At 44.2% G+C, this 15667-nt stretch overlaps 1 pseudogene; it reads left to right on the top strand.

The window, feature by feature from the left end:
* Nucleotides 1–5907: 5907 nt before the first annotated feature.
* Nucleotides 5908–6373, top strand: LOC131751039 (RNA-binding protein 3-like; annotated as a pseudogene).
* Nucleotides 6374–15667: the final 9294 nt, after the last annotated feature.

Below are 15667 nucleotides of genomic sequence, written 5' to 3'. Positions count from 1 at the left end.
AAAACTTCCGAGTGCTTGTGAGACCCTGAACTGTGCTCTCATAAGAGGTTGGGAAACATCTTTTTCCAAAGAAGGCAGACTTTCACCCATCTTAGGATGGTTTCGGGGCTGAAGGAATACCATGGGACCCTTCAAAAATGAACTCCAGCAAAGGAGATAACTGTTCTTTCAAGTTTCATGTCACATAGCCCTTCACCCGAAGACCTAAAAAAACTATTGCAAAGATATTTAGGGCTTCCCTGGTGGCGCAGTGGTTGGGGGTCCGCCTGCCGATGCAGGGGGCACGGGTTCGTGCCCCGGTCTGGGAGGATCCCGTGTGCGGCGGAGCGGCTGGGCCCGTGAGCCACGGCCACTGAGCCTGCGCGTCCGGAGCCTGTGCTCCGCAACGGGAGATGCTGCAAGAGTGAGAGGCCCGCGTACCGCAAAAAAAAAAAAAAAAAGATATTTAAAAGCTACGAAATAAATACATCACAGTTTTCAGAAATAAGAAGAAGATATAGAAGTGAACCAGAAACTTGGAGGAACCTTTAGGAAACCCAAAACAGATGATGGGCTCTGATAGGAAGAGAGAAAGCGTGGCACAGGGTATACATGGCTATGATAGCCATGGTACGTCCACAGCAAGGCCTCTCGACTCAGCTGGAGTTCGGGAAGGGGACTGTGGCTGGAGCTATGACGTGGGGAGGCCTTAGGATCCTGGCTTTGAGCGAGGGCTCTGAGGGGATGGAATCACCAAGGGAGAAGTCACTCTGGGTAGAGTGAAAAGAGATCAGGGCGAAGGATTTCAGAGGCTGGGCGGAGGTAGGTGACTGTTCAATGGCCCAGTATGTATTTCTTCACTGTAACCCTGGCTTCCTTTCTTTGGTGGTTTCATCACCTCTGTCACGTCCCCCTGAAGGTTTGCTGCAAGACATTGTTTGTTAGGGAGGTGAAGGTGGACATACCAAACAGGGACTAGAAAGTGTTTGGGTTCCAGTCTGTTCATGGGGTCTCGCTCTCTTTGCCCTTTCCTCCTGCCCTGCCATTTGTGTCATCTTCCCAGGCTGAGCCATATCCACACATGACCTTGTTCTGAGGCCTCCAGCTCAGAATGTTGAGCCATTTCTCCTCCCTTCCCGCCAGGTTCGGGCCTTCAAAGCCCTGAGGTCGGGATCGTTAAGGGCAGGTGGTTGGGACTGAGGCCCTGATTGAACAGGCACTGAGAGAGAGTTTGGCAGCAGAGGGTCTTCTCACAGGACTGGAGTCACAGCAGCCCTGACTTTACATCCCCAGGGAGATCAAATCTCTGCCTCTGAGAAAAGAAGGGGGGATACTTCTGGCCAAAACTGGTGGGTTGAACATTGACATTAGCATTCACTCCATCCCACTAAAATGACAATAAAAGGGTCAAGATATAAACCCACAAAAATAATAGGACAAGGAGAGGGGATTATGCAACATAATTTTCCAGGGTGGAAAGCTGACGGGAGAGTGTAAATGACTTAGCAGACCAGAGGGAGAGGAATCACAAACGGGCAGGTAGGAAGCCAAGAAGCAAGTCCATCTATATTGCAGAACCCCTCAAAGGCTTGGAAACAGAAGACATCCTTTCCTCTGGAGGTGGGTGTGAAGGTGAAGGTGAAGGTGAAGCCAAAAAGAGGAATGATCTATTATTATCCAACTGATTTGAAAACTTACACCAACACAAAAACCCTCACACAAATGTTTATAGCAGCTTTATTCATAATTGCCCCAAACTGGAAGCAACTAAGATGCCCTTCTATAGGCGAATGGATAAATAAACACACAAAATTGTATATCCATACAGTTGAATATTATTCAATGATAAAAAGAAATGAGCTATGAAGCTGTGAAAAGACATGGATGAATTTTTTTTTTTTTTTTTTGGCCACACTGTGCAGCTTGTGGGATCTTAGTTCCCAGGCCAGGGATTGAACCCGGACCCTTGGCAGTGAACGCATGAAGTCCTAACCACTGTACTGCCAGGGAATTTCCACACGGGTGAATCTTAAATGCATGTTGCTAGGGGGAAGAAGCCAGTTTGAAAAGGCTACATACTGTATGATTCCAAATATATGACATTCTAAAAAAGGCAAAGCTATAGAGAAAGTAATTGCCAGTGATTGCCAGGAAGCAGGGGAGGGTTGAATTGGTAAACCACTGGGGATTTTTTTAAGGACTTTGAAACTGTCTTGTATGTTACTGTAATGGTGCATTTGTCAAAACCCATAGAACTTTATAGCACAGTGAAACTTAACATATGCAAAATTTTTAAAAAATCACTTAGGAGGTCATCAGACCCCAGGATGGAATGTATAATGTGACAAAACAATCTAACTCTATTGCAAATGTATAAATGAGCCTGATTGAAAGGGGCCAGGGTGGGAGGGGGGTTGGAGAGAAGTTGCTGACCTAAGTAACTTTGGAAATGAAACAAGACTAAAGGCAAAAGAAATTGTACATAATCACTATATTCTAGCTGCACTCTAATTCTTTCCCATGAGTCTACAGGTTAACAGTTCTGATACTGCTATACATGTGCAGTGGAAGTGAATAATGAGGTAAATGCATGGAGACTGGTTTCTCACCGTTTGAGTGGGAGGTTACAAACAAGTAAGAAGAGGCTAGGATGATCCATTTCTTAATGGATTAGAGTGGGAGGTAACAGTATGAATTTATATTTACTTTAGTATAGATACCATACAGATAGTTACATATAGAACTATTTATAGATATGTATATATATATATATGGTTTAGTGTACACACATACAATTTTTGTTCTATCAGCTGAGCAAGTCTAGAAGCTTCAACATCCCAATATCAATGAACATACCCAGCACCCAGATCTTGGTTTCTAATACCTCTCTCCAATAAAAGGAACCAGGACTCCTTGGAAAAATGGCTGGTTCTAGAACTGGGTTAGGAAATATACAAACAAGCCTGGGATGGAAAAGTAAGAAAGTGCTCGCACATACATAATGCACACTCAATGGTGAGGGCATGTCCAAGGACAAGGGCACCAACTGGAAAGCTCCTAACAGCCAAAGTTGGAACAATTTGAGCAACTAAATAAAGTAGTATTGATTTATAACTCAAAGTATAAAATAAATGCCCATACTGATATAAATAATGATTAAATAAATAAGCAGAGGAGACTAGTCAAATCTCCTGTACAGAAGAATTCCAAATAATTTACGTAGATACTCTGCCCTCAAGGAGGTAGAATATAACATCCTAGTCCTTAAATATGGGTTGTGCATAGTGACTTCCTTCTGAAGATTACAGTATTGGGAGCTGGTGAAAAGAGTCACTTTAGAAGGGAGAAACCTGACAATCAGTACCTTCATCAGGTGATCAAAGTTAATATCATCGGTGATAAGCCATGTTGGTATCATGTCCTCTTGATATAATATGATGAGAATGGTGCTGTGTCTCTGTGATCTTTCTCTCAAGAACACATAACCCAAGTCTAATCACTAGAAAATTATCAGAAAAATTCCAGTTGAAGGACATTCTACAAAGTACCTGAACAGTATTTCTCAAAATTGTAAAGATAATTTTAAAAAACATGAAAAGTTTGAGAAATTGTCATACCTAAGAGGAGCCTAAGGAGACATGAATACTAAATAGAAACTTTATTTTTTAAATCCATAGAAACAATAAATGCTAGATAATGCTAGCTAGAACCTAGAACGCCTTGAAGAATCTACTCAACTAAAATATATAGAGGGGGAAAGAAAGGAGGAGGGATAAACTGGGAGATTGGGATTGACATATACACACTACTATATATGAAATGGATAACTAATAAGAACCTACTGTATAGCACAGGGAACTCTACTCAATACTCTGTAATGGCCTATATGGGAATAGAATATAAAAAAGAGTGGATATATGTATATGTATAACCAATTCACTTTGCTGTATAGCAGAAACTAACACAACATTGTAAATCAACTATACTCCAATAAAAATTAATTTAGAAATAAAATATAGAAAAATACTTTCTGATAGAAGTTTTTGTTCAAGTTCATTCATTACAGGTACAGACTGAGGGTAAAAAAGCTGGATCTTTGGATGAACAAGTGATAGAATATACATTTTAGTAAAATCTCATTTTAGGGTGACAAAATAATTCCATCAAATTCTCATTAAAAGAAGATTATTAGAAATTAGTGTAAATTACATCTTGCCTAGTATCACCACTTCTGATTTTAAAATTTAAGTCTACAAATAACATGAAAAGACATTAGGTGTTATTCTCGTAGACTGTTAAAACACTGGGGGAAAATGAAAATTTTCCTTTGGAATAAACTCAATGTATTATGCCCAAAAAAGTCTAAGAAGCAGTTTAACCCCAGATCCATTCCCTCCCTTACTACACAGGTGGGGGGACTGTCTGTTCTGCACCTCATTAGAAGCCTGAAGCTTCACTATCTGGAGAAGATAAAATAAGGATATCCAGAGAGAAAGACAACAGACACAGATGGGTGTAGAGTGTTAAAAATAAGGATGAGGGCTTCCCTGGTGGCGCAGTGGTTGAGAGTCCGCCTGCCGATGCAGGGGACACGGGTTCGTGCCCCGGTCCGGGAAGATCCCACATGTTGCGGAGCGGCTGGGCCCGTGAGCCATGGCTGCTGAGCCTGCGTGTCCGGAGCCTGTGCTCCTAAACGGGAGAGGCCACAACAGTGAGAGGCCCACATACCGCCAAAATAAATAAATAAATAAATAAATAAATAAATAAATAAATAAAAATAAGGATGAAATGGAAGTTTACTTACTAGATGGTGAAACTGCCAGTCTTCTTCCCCCACTCAAATCCAAAACTACTAGTAGCCATGTTTACAAGGTCCAGCAAGGACAGGGTAGGTAGGCTCCCCAACAAAATGTTGGCCTGATTACCCTAGAGAGAAGCCCACAGTCACCAAGCACACACCGTCACCTCCAAAACACAAACATACACAGAGTGTACAAACAGATTTTGGTGTCTTCCTCAGACAAGAAGACAGACAAGAATCACCTGTTGTTTTGGGGAGAGCCTCTACTAAGAAATAAAAGCAACTTGGGGGAAACAGAGGCTTGCAAGGAGGGGAACACTTCAGGAAAAACTATCATGAATGTTTTCAGAGAGATGAGAAGAATTATTCCATACATCAAACAAAAAGAAGGAACTATTAAAAAGACCATCCAGAGAACAAAAATGAGCTATTAGACGTTAAATGTATAATAATAATAAAAGCTCAGTACCTTAAGAGAAGGAAAAGGCACATCAAAGACTGGGAGAAAATATTTGAAAAACACACATCTGATAGAGGCTTGTATCTAAAATATACAAAGAACTCGTAAAACTGAACAATAAGAAAACCAACAAATAAACCAAAAAATAGGCAAAAGATCTGAACAGATACCTCCTCAAAGAAGATACACGATGGCAAATACACATATGAAAAGATGCTCAACATTATATGTCATTAGGAATTAACAAATTAAAATAATGAGATACCAGGAATATCTAAAAGCCAAAACACTGACAACACCAAATGCTGGTGAGGATGTGGTGTAACAGGAACTCTCGTTTATTGCTGGTGGGAATGCAAAATGGTACTGCCACTTTGGAAGACAGTCTGGAATTTCTTACAAAGCTAAGTGTGGTTTGCCATATAATCCAGAGACGGTGCTCCTTGGTATTCACTTAAATGAGTTGAAAGCTTATGTCCACACAAAAACCTACACACAAATGTTTATAGCAACCTTATTCATAGTTGCCAAAAACTAGAATCAATCAAGATGTCCTTCAGTAGATGAATTCAAAAAGTACCAATAGAGCCCAGTCTCTCGGCTCCTTGGCAGTAACTATCTCTTTGGCCATTTTACTTCTTCATTTCCAGGACTCAAATTTACTGCCATGTCCTCTGAAGAAGAGAAGCTCTTCGTGGGAGCCCACAACTTCAACACTGATGAGCAGGCTCTGGAAGACCACCGCATCAGCTTCAGACCTATTTCTGAGGTGGTTATTGTCAAGGACTGGGAAACTCAGCGATCCCGAGGTTTTGGCTACATCACTATCACCAATCCAGAGCATGCCTCAGACGCCATGAGAGCCAGGAAGAGAGAGTCTCTGGATGGTCGTCAGATCCGTGTAGACCACGTGGGCAAGTCGGCCCTGGGGAGCAAGAGGGGGTTCCTTTGGGGCCTATGGGCGTGGTCACAGTTACTCTAGAGGTCGTGGGGACCAGGGCTATGGAAATGGCAGGTATGACAATCAACCTGGAGGATATGGATATGGAAGGTCTAGAGACTATGGCGGCAGAAGCCAGGGTGGTCATGACTGCTACTCAGGAAGAAATTACAGGGACAAATATGACAACTGAGATGAGGCATGCACACCTAATATAGACACACAAGGAATGAAACTTCTTCTGATTCAGGACCATTCTTCCAAATGGCTGTATTTATAAAGATTTTTGGAGCTGCACTGAAACATCTGTTTTAGTACAGCAACCTCTGTTTTTGAATTGAGCTCCCAAGGTAGCTTGTTAAAGACCCTTCAGAAAGCTTCATGTGTTTTTTAAAATTTTTCTCCCATTTAAAGACAAATTCTGAGCCATTTGTAGAGTATGGGTATTTTTTCCTTTTTTTTTTTTTTTTTTTTTTTTTTACCAGTTTTTTAGTTCAGGCTCTCAGGATTATTGGTTCTGGCAAAAAAAAATGTGTGACCAGACTGATTGTTTTTAGAAATGTGTATCTAGGAACATTTTAAAAACCTGTACACAATGTTTAATCATGGTTAGGAAGCAATTTCCAACTGTTAACTATAAGAAATCAAAAACATGATTACTTAGAGGTGTTTTATACTCCCGATCTCTGTCTGACTATATAGAAATGTTTTCAAAATATTTGTGTATGTTTTTTTTTTTTTTTTTTTTTTTTGGCCGAGCTGCGTGGCTTGCGGGATCTCAGTTTCCCAGCTAGAGATTGATCCCAGGCCACAACAGTGAAAGGCCAGAATCCTAACCACTAGGCCACCAGGGAACTCCCCCATATATATTTTTTAATACTGGAAGAAAAAAATATTCTGTTGTGTTTCATGGAGCATTTAGGACATCCTTCACCGAGTTGTTTAAAAAGATGAAACCTGAAAACAAAACAAACAAAATAAAATAAAACAAAAAGTACCAATACAAGCAAGTTATTTTGAAATATGCAAGTAAATACGGAAGGAATTGTTTAAAAGAGTCGAAAGTGGTTGCCTCTGGGGAAAAATAAATAGTGAGGATGGGGTAAGAAACTAGTTTTTGTTGTAACAAAAGAAGAATTTGCCTCTTAAACAGTGTTAGTGGATCACTGTGATAAAAATAAAAACAAAAATAGAGAAAAAGAAAAAAAGAACTGGAGAGGAAGGCTCACACATAGACTGAGCACCCACTCTGAGCCAGTGCTGTTCCAGACACATCTTCATGCTTTGTCTCTTGTAATCCCCACCAGCCTAGCGCATGTATCACTCTCCTGTGAGCCAGGTGATAAAACAGAGGCCCGGAGACCCTGAGAGCATGCCTGGGGACACATATCTAACAAGAGCTACCCAATCCGTTCATCTCCCAGCTTTGGGAGCTCCCACCAGCACATTATTTTTCTTCTGAGTTAGTTCCTCTAAGGAGAAAAGGTCTTCCCCAAAGCCTTCCTCCAGCCCCTGCTGACTTGGGGACAGAACTCTGTCAGTGATTTAATACAATCCAGATGGAAGGCTCCAATTGGCTCTTAAAGCATGCCTTTTGGGAGATTTGCAGATAAGCCTTGGGATGTGAGTGGAGAACAATAAAACAGGAGGGTGACAGAATACGCAAAGGCTGGGAGAGGGGGAGTCACTTAGGAATGAGTATGAACCTGACAAAGCAGCCTCCTCCACAGCTGTCAGGCCTGTGGCCAGGGTTTGGGGCTCGGCCACCAGCCCAGAATCTCAGAGTCAGAGACACATGTGTGCCACACATTCACAAATTCCGGAAACACTTTTGAAGACCCAGTGGCAGGCATTGGGGTGGGAGCTGGGGTACAGTGTTGAATCAGACACAAGCCTCTGCCTTGAAGGGTTCACAGACTAGCAAATGAGACAGAAAGATGGACGGATGGATTGCCAAATATTTATGACCCAGTGGGATCATAAATAAACATTACAGTAGAGGCAGGGACAGAGAGTATAAGAGGAGGACAAGAGAAGAGTCCTTGTTATGGAGGAAATGACTTAGGGCTGGGTCGTGAAAAATGAACAGACACATGCCAGCAAAAGAAGTTGGGAGGGGCACTCCAGGCAGAGAAAAGAGCAGGTGCAAAGGCATAGCAGCTTGAATGGGTGGTGAATCATAGAAGCAGAGTGAAAGGAGCTCTCAGGCCTATTTGGAGCAGCCCCGTAGAGCTCAAAGGAGCTGGTGTCGTGAGATATGACATCCATTCCTGGTCCCTCCTCTTCCTAGTGTTGTGACCTAAACAAAGTCACCTCACCTCTCTGAGCCTAAGTTTCTTCATCTATTTTAAATGGGTATGATAGATTTTAATTTTTTTAACAATATGAAAATAATATATTACGTTGCATTTTTTTAAATCAAGAAATGTTGGGCTTCCCTGGTGACGCAGTGGTTAAGAATCCGCCTGCCAATGCAGGGGACACGGGTTCGAGCCCTGGTCCGGGAAGATTCCACATGCCACGGAGCGACTAAGCCCGTGCGCCACAACTGCTGAGCCTGCGCTCTAGAGCCTGTGAGCCACTACTACTGAGCCTGTGTGCCACAACTACTGAAGCCCACATGCCTAGAGCCTGTGCTCCACAACAAGAGAAGCCACCACAATGAGAAGCCAGCGTGCAGCAATGAAGACCCAACGCAGCCAAAAATAGAATTAATTTAATTTTTTAAAAAAAGAAATGTTATACACATGTGTCATGAAAAACAGGTTTCTTGGTCCAATCCTTTCTACTCCTGACTCACTTCCTCAAGGCAACCTCTTTTAAACATTTATATTTTTGTTTACTTAGGTGGTAAGCCTCTGAAATTATTCCATTTCTTGATTTACAGATTTTAGGTAATCTGTTGACTCCACGGTATGAAAAATGAAAATTTAGTTCACATAAATACACTCCTTTTTCTCTTCCTCTCTATTTTACCTGCTTATCTATCTATCTATCTACCTAGTCTATCTATGTCTCCTTCTGTTTACATTTGAACATTTAAAAAATGTACTTACACTTCTATTCCTTGTTTGTTTTATCAACTCTGGTCAATATCTCAGAAATTTTGTATGAAAATTAGACTATTAACTTTTCCACTTTTTATTTCATTTCCCCACCTCTAATTCAAGTATTCCACTGACTATACATTTATTTTTATATTGTCAGAACTTTTAACACTGACATTCTATCTTCAATCATCACTGAGTTTCTATGCTTTGTCTACAAATTGTTTCTAAAAATCGAAAAGTGTTTATATTCTTATGACTACATATTGTTTACTATGTAACCAATAGGATGCTAAAATTATATTACCTCTATTGGGGTTTTTTGCCTTTTTTTTTTTTTTTTTTTTTTTTTTTTTTGCAGTACGCGGGCCTCTCACTGTTGTGGCCTCTCCCGTTGCGGAGCACAGGCTCCGGACACACAGGCTCAGCGGCCATGGTTCACGGGCCCAGCCACTCTGCGGCATGTAGGATCTTCCCAGACCGGGGCGCGAACCTGTGTTCCCTGCATCAGCAGGTGGACTCCCAACCACTGCGCCACCAGGAAAGCCCTGCCTTTTTTTCTTGACATTTATAATCGCCTTTCTTTTTCCCCCTGCATTACCTTATTTTGCCCTATCCCTAAGTTTTTCCAGTGTCTTGAGGATAACATAAAATCTATGTAATTTCTAGATTGTGAGCTCCACAAGGGCAGACATTTTTATCTGTTTTGCTCACCATTGTGTGTCCTCAATCTGCCATCTTGAACTTGAAGTCAGAAGTTTTTTTATCTACCTCTCAAGACTATTTGTTTGGCTGTGCCTCACGGCATGTGGGATCTCACTTCCCTGACCAGGGATCGAACCCGTGCCCCCCCACCCGCAGTGGAAGCGTGGAGTCCTAACCGCTGGACTGCCAGGGAATTCCCTGAAGACTATTTGAAGAGACAATTGTGCCAAAACAACTTTTTAAATATCAAGTAGGACTTCCCTGGTGGCACAGTGGTTAAGAATCCACCTGCCAATGCAGGGGACAGAGGTTCGAGGAGCCCTGGTCCAGGAAGATCCCACATGTCACAGAGCAGCTAAGCCCCTGCGTCACAACTACTGAGCCTGTGCTCTAGAGCCCATGAGCCACAACTGCTGAGCCCGCGTGCCACAGCTACTGAAGTCCTTGCACCTAGAGCCCGTGCTCTGCAACAAGAGAAGCCACCTCAGTGAGAAGCCTGTGCACAGCAACGAAGACCCAATGCAGCCAAAAATAAATAAATGTATAATAAATAAATAAATAAATGTCAAGTACTATAAACATAAAATTATTATTTCTGTTAAATTTTATTATTTTTGTTTAAATACAGTGGTCCTCTCCATCACCTCCCAGACTAATGACTGTTCAACCTCTGTATGCAGTAATGAGAAGCTCACTTTCTGTATTTAGGCATCTCTGATTCCTAAAACATCTTTCCTCTCTTAAGCTTAAATGTGCGTCTCCATAATTTCTTGCTATTAGGCCTAGCTCTTCTTTCTAGGGTCTTAACATGTCAGACAGCTCATTGCCTCCTGGGTCCTCCTTCAGAAACAGGACAGCCACATCATGACCTTCCTAGTGCTCATCTGCAGAGTTTACTCCAAGCTCCTCCCTTCATTCCCCTGACCATGCAAGTTCCCACCCTTCAGTGTCCTGACCATGCTGCCCAAAGGGCAGCGCCTACAACTGCCCACAGACTCTAGGCCCATCTCAATCCTCACAGTAGACAGTAAGTATATGAATGGTATTATTTTCTTAAACTTTCAGTCCTTAAAACAGCATGAGGACCAAATATAGAAAACAACAATCTCTCTCTCATTTAGAATGTCAGGTCTTGTTAATACACAAAATATGTACTGAAAGGCCAGTATTGACACTCTGCCTTATTACTGCAGTCACAACACAGCCTCCTAACATGGAGTTCTTCTCAAACCAGGTCCTCACATCAGCTTGCTCCAAAACCCCAGCCCAAGGACACAAACTGGTTTGTGGTAAGTTTTTCATTTGTTTGTGCAAAACAGGAAAATTGAGGGCAATAGAGTGAACGTTCCATAAAGTTAAATTTATTCATTTAGAGGGCTTTTCCTTATTCAGACACTCTGTTCCTCTTCCTTGTTTTGGTATTAAAATAAAAGTATCGATATTAAACTTTGTATTAAAATTACTTTATAAAATGATGAGTGATTCCCATTCAAAGGTTCAAGGAACTACATTTTGGGAAAACTGAAGTGCAGATCAGATAATATTTTAATGGACTTCTTGGAAAATAAAAAGTAGGGAACCTTATTTAGCCCTCCAAATTGCAGGCAGTGGACATGGGGGTGGGGGGGTTGTTGCTTATAGGCCCTTAAAATCCAGAAGTCTGGGAACTGGGCTAGATGGGTAGAGAGTAGAAATCCACGAAGTCTCTGATGTTAGTGGCAAGGACTTTAGGTCTGTTCTGAGCACATGCACTTATCTTTGCTACCCTGAAGATCAGCCCGGGGCAGTGGTGGGTGAGTTAGGCAAGGTTGCTGGATGAGATGGTAAACTGGGATGGGACCAGGGCCGACTTGCTGGAGCTCAGGCTATGGCACGGGCTGGCTCGCGGGGCATTGAAATGAGTCTTCTCATCTTTTCCTCTCTTGGAGATATTGGCCAGGAGGGCCTGTGCCTGTACTTGTTACAAATGAAGGGAGGGAAGAGGTTTTGTTATACTAAGATGGGTAGAGCTGAGCATCCAGTTAGTGACAAAAAATGAGATATCAGAGGACTTCCCTGTCAAGTAACCTGGGGGATGCTACATTTAACAAAATCATACAGGCTTATTCACTACAGGGCTTTTAACATGTGTTAACTCCATGTGAGATGCTTAATCTCCAGGAATCAAATATGCTATGTTTCCTCAAATTATGGACCCTTTACCCAGAAATGACTATGGAAAATAGGGGAGAAATATGATGAAGAGGTTTGACAGGTTAAGATCATAGAAAGCCTTGAACCTGAGGTTCTCAGTCCTTCCTGTGTATGAGAGGAACGTGAGCTGAGTATTAAAAATGCAGATACCTGGGCCTCATCTCCTGACAAGAGGTCTGGAGCAGGGCCCAGGAATCTACATGTTTACAAACTAGTTCCCATGCGAGGGCTCTAGGGACCACACTTTGTGAATGTGGAGTGCAGATGAGACGGTATCCACAAACAGAAGGCCTGGAAGCTACAGTTCAGACGGCATGCGTGAACTCAAGCCTCTGAGCAGGTAGAAGTCTGGAGCTGAGAACCTCGTCAGCAACTCCAACCCCGCTCAAAGGAATGGGAGTGGGGAGAGCTGAGCTGTCTTCTCTCTGTCAGAGCAGAGTACATCCCAGCAAAGCCACATGTCTTCCCCCTGGTGTCTGAACAAGATACTGCAGGTCAAGGTTCACAGACCCAGATAGCAATGGACTAGCAGCTGCCCTGGGAAAAGTAAGTGGACAAGGCTCAGCTCAAACCTTGCCTCTTCCAGAAAACTTCTCTTAATTTCATCCTCCCATCTGTGCGCCTAGAGTTTCTGGAACATATCATTGCACTCTGCCATGCCTCCTTCTGATGTCTCTGAAATGGTGATTTTTGAGCTTGTGGGGACACGGTTAGCTTTATTTCGGAAAATGCAGAGCCGTAGAGATACATTTTACAGCTGGAGGTATACATAGACTAATTAGAGCTATGAAGTTAACAATCAAGGAACAAATACCAGCGATGTAGCTGGACAGGGAGAAAGGGGGAGGGCAGATAGAATAATCTCCCATCCAATACGGCCGAACCTCAATAAAGTAGGTAACTTAAGAGACAGCAGAAAGGCTACATACTGTAACCCTCCATTTCTATGACATTGAGGAAAGGGCAAAATCATGGAGACATAAATTGGATCAATGGTTGTTAGGGAAGATTTGAGGATGAGTTGGAGAAGGTAATTGCTTTGCAATCAGGCTTGGAGGCAGGAGGAAGGGGAAATATACTGGGGAACGGGAGTGGGTCAGAGAAAGTCCCCGAAAGCATCCTACCTCGGCAGACCATGCCACAGTAGTGCGGAAAGCAGCCTGCTGGGCTGTGCACAGCACTCTTCCAACTCTGCCCTGGCGGCTGACTAATGTCTTAGGGATGTGAGAGGCCCAGGAAGGGATGCTGCCAAGGATTCCAGGAGGGGCAGGTCACAGAATCTTGGGTAGGAATGAGAACAACAATAAGAGCAACTGACTTGATTCAAGCTTCCCATTTGCCAGGCACGGTACGTTATAGACTTTCCATATATTATCTCATCCAATCCGAGTAACAGTTTTTGGCATTATTACCCCCATGTAACAGAGGAGGAGACTACTGGAGCCCAGAGATGTTAGGTAATCTGCACAAAGTAACACAGATAATAAGAGAGAACAGGATTTGAACACAGGCATCTCTGTCTCCAGAGCCCTAGCCCTTACCCACTACCATGCAGGCCATCTCCCGTCACCCCAGGGATGGCAGTCTCTTCCACCACCTTCCTGCAACGTGCCCAGCCTGCCTTGGTCTGCGTACCTCTGTTGGTGGGTACGCATTATTCCCCTGCGAAGGTCATGCTTCAGTGGACTTAAAGTTTACTTCTGAATGCATTCACCTATAGCCCAGTTACCCCTTCTGGCCCTGAGATCATCATTAGTGCTGCCCATCAAACATTTCTATCTGCTCCTGGGCCCTGGGTGGGTCTGCACTTCCAGGCCCCTGAAATTACTTCTTTCCACGTGACTTCCTTCAACCAATGAAATGTGAAGCTTTAGAAGTCAGCGTGCAGTTCACCTCTTTCCTCTGCCACAGTGTTTGCGGGGCAGGGGATGCTCATGTCTGGAGGAAACCCCACTTGGCTTGGATCCCTGAGTGACCAGGATGAGCAGAGCCTTTCCTGCCCTGTACTGTGATGTCAGCAAGAAATGAGCCTCGGGTGTGTAAGCCACTGAGACTTGGGGATTGTTCATCATCGCAGCCAAACCTAGCCTGTCCTGGCTGAATCCGTCCCACATAGCACGTCAATCTGCAGCAACCCAGCCTCCTCTAAGCCTTCTCTAAGCTAGTGAGCCCGTTTTCTTTCAGCTGAGCCTCCTATGACTTGGTCTGTTGACTTGTTACCTGATCTTTTCTTCTAGACAGATTGCAGTGTGAGAACTCTTCCAGGAGCAATTGGCAAAGCCGTTGCCTCTCCCCTCCTCCTCAGCTCTAGACCTCAGTTATGCAGCTGTGATTGCACTAAGCCTTGGGCAGGCAAATAGTCTTCCGTCTCCCCGGGGCTCCATTCTGACCTGCCTGGTTCCAATTCTTTGGGCCCTGGCTAAAAAGAAGACTCAGGATTTGGAATGAGAGTGACCTGGGTTTATATCGTGGCTCTACTACTAACTTACTGAGTCACTGTGGGCATGTTACTTAACCTCTCTGAGCCTGTTTTCGCAAAAGGATAGAAATAATAAGACCCAACCTTGATATAGTTAGAAGTATCAGGTCAGGTGCCCAGCACCTCCCTGGTATCTAGTGGGCCTGTACAGTTGTTATTTCCCCTCTTTTCCTCCTAAACCCCATCTCCTTCAGGCTCACAAAATGAGGGGAGTGGAAGGCATTTTTGGAATGAGGTCCCAGATTGCTCCTCTACCATTGCTGTGCCCTAATCCCCACGTCTCAGGCCACTCAGGGGCCCCTCCTACCTCCCCTCCCAGGTCGCAGCTGTCTGTTCCCCCTCCCCTCCGCCTCCGTCTCAGGGGGCTGGGAGAGAGGGAAGTGGACGCCAGGTTGCAGATGTTCAGAGCTCAGAGAAGGCTGCTGAGCTAATCCCAGGTCTGCTGGTGAGACTGGGCCAGCGCCTCACAAGTGGGCGTCCAAGAGGCCCTCTCCTGCCTGCCGGCAGCCTGAGGCTCAGCTCGAATTTCCGAGGCCCCAGCTCGGGAACAGCTGCGTGGCTTCCCCTCCCCTGCCTCCGTTTTCTCTCCGCTCTCCTCCCGACATGAGTCAAGTAGACAGTGGGGCAGGGCTAGCCAGGGGTCTGGATGGAATCCAGAAGGCTCCCAGCCACTCAACCCAGGTCTCTGAAACCCCAGGGAGCTCAGATACACAGGGTTTCTTGGGCCTCTCCACTCCCTGCTGCTTTCATTTGGCCAAAAACCTCAGGCCCAGCTTTGATGTTTGGATTCGTGTCCACCCCTTTGCTCTGTGCCTGGCTGGCCTTCACAAGACACCTCCCCAGTGCAGCGGGCGGGACTAGACTTGGGGTGGGGCCTCTTGGTTCAGTGGTACCCTCGCCTACAAGCCCCCGCAGCTTCCTCCTCCCCCCAGGCTCTTAAATGTCTCTTCCAACTGCCTACCAGCGTGCTGCATCTCTGAGCTCCCTTTCCACGTCCCCATCAACAGTCCCCCACCTCACCCTCCGCCAGCAGAGGTATGTGTGCATGCTCACCACCATTTCC

This window comes from Kogia breviceps, chromosome 2 (genome assembly GCF_026419965.1).
Source record: "Kogia breviceps isolate mKogBre1 chromosome 2, mKogBre1 haplotype 1, whole genome shotgun sequence".
NCBI lineage: Eukaryota > Metazoa > Chordata > Mammalia > Artiodactyla > Physeteridae > Kogia > Kogia breviceps.
The sequence above is the reverse complement of the archived record's forward strand: the minus strand, read 5'-3'. Positions and strand labels throughout refer to the sequence as shown.